The sequence below is a fragment of the Penaeus monodon genome, chromosome 2 (assembly GCF_015228065.2).
Source record: "Penaeus monodon isolate SGIC_2016 chromosome 2, NSTDA_Pmon_1, whole genome shotgun sequence".
Classification (NCBI taxonomy): domain Eukaryota; kingdom Metazoa; phylum Arthropoda; class Malacostraca; order Decapoda; family Penaeidae; genus Penaeus; species Penaeus monodon.
In genome coordinates, this window is record NC_051387.1 from 44,226,630 (window position 1) to 44,229,129 (window position 2,500).

The following is a 2,500-nucleotide window of genomic DNA, read 5'->3' on the forward strand; positions in this document are numbered from 1 at the left end:
ATATATATATATATATATATATTATCGAATATAATATAGATATATGTATATATATATTAATATATATATATATAATATCTATATATAATATATATACACATATATATAAATATATATATATATATTTTTATATAATATATATATATATTATATACTATATAATATATAATATCTATATATATATATATTATATATAATATGAAATCTATATATTATATATCTATATATATCTATGACTATATATATATATATATATCTATATAGATATACTATATATACTATATGTATATTAATGTGTGTGTGTGTGTGTGTGTGTGTGGTGTATATGTATACTATGTGTATATATATATATAGATGTATATATATAGTATATATATAAATATATTATAATATATATATCTATAATATATTATATATATATATAATATATATATATATATATATTTTAGCCTAAAAGCCTGTCTGATTCCTGGGAAACGCGTCACTTTTTATTGACTAATTTTTTTTCCTATTTTGAAATCCACTATGTGTTTTCTCAATTGCATTTCTTATTTTTGACATTCATATCACTCCTAAAGCCCCTGATTGATATCTAGGACCCTAATAAACAACTGAAAAAAGGTGTTTGGAGTCGTGGTACTGTATCATGCTTTGAATACATTTACGAATATCAGGTCAAGAGTTTCCAAAACGGGGTTCACTGCATCAACATGATCGAGAATGCTTTTCTGATTTATTAATATAAAATAGCTATTTTGCTAGTTATGCAAAGATTAAAAGAAAATAAGATAAAAAAGACAGGAAATTTACGAATTGCGGAAATTACGTACTGAGGTTTTGCTCGCACGCGTACTCAGGTGTATGAACATTTGATAAGCACACAATCAAGTTCTCTCATCCTCATCTTGTTCCATATGAATGCAAGAGAAGGATGTGCCGCCAGCGATCCATTTCGCTCGATCCACCAGGTTGCCGTAGCGTTGTCTTGTGTTTCGCTAAATAATAAAAATTCCCGGCGCGCTGCTGTCTTGTTATGTCACCGGGTAGATAATCCGGGGTTGTATGACCTTTTTTTTGCAAATTGGGGGGAATTTCGTTGTGGAGTGCGGGGGGAGAGCGCTTAGTAAAGGGAATTATTTTTTCGCACTACTTTTGAAAATTCATTTTTACATACCTAGGTGTAAATCACACGCTGACAAAAACGAACGACGTACACGCCAAAATGACCCAAACACAGGACGCAACCATAAATTAAACCAACTACATACTACTCCTGCGAGACTTGTTGCAATACTCATTAAATCATGGTTCACCAAATTTTGGATGATTTAAATTGAAAAACCGAAAGCTATAAAATTTAAAATCGTATTTTTTTTTTAATACTGCCAAGGACTATGGAAACACCATTTATATTTACAATTTTTTTTGTTTTATTTTTAATTTATTCATTTATTTTTTCATTTCTTTATTTTTTTGATATATATACACAAACAAATGCATACATTTGTATAACATAAAAATAAAATAAAAAAAAATATAATATAATTTTTATATTATAAAATATATATATTTGATATTATATATATATATATATATATATATATATATAAATATATATTACCTACAACACACACACACATCCCCACCACCACACACACACATATATATATATATTTTTAATAATATATAAAATTTTTTTTTTAATAATATATAATATATAATTTTATATATATATATATATTAAAATATATATATAAATTAATATAAATTTAATATATATATATATATATATATATATATATATTTTTTGTTGTTTATTTATTTTTAAATCTATAAATTTATATATACACATCACATGTATGAAATTTTTATGTATTTGGGTATGTATGTATGTAAAAATACATACATACAAAATACATACATGTGCATAAACACACACACACACAAAAACACACACAAAAAACCCACACACACCACACAAAACCAACACACACCAAACACACACAATATATATATATATTTATAAAATATTAATTTATATAATATATATGAAATATATATATATGTATATATATGTATATTATGTATAGTAATTATATGTATATGTATATTATATATAATAAAATTATATATTATATAATATATATATATACATATTTTATATAATAATATAATATATATGTATATATATTATTATATATATATATATATATATATATATATTATAATATTAATGTGTGTGTGTGTTGTGTGTGTGTGTGTGTGGGTGTTTGTATGTACACACACCCCACACATATATATATATAATATTAATAAAATTATATATATATATATATATATTATTATATTATTATATATATATAATATATATATATATAATAATACATAATTATATTATATATATATATATATATATAATAAAATATATAATATATAAATATCTGTGTGTTGTGTGTATGGTGTGTGTTTTGGGGTTTTTTTGGTGTGTGTGGTGTGTGCG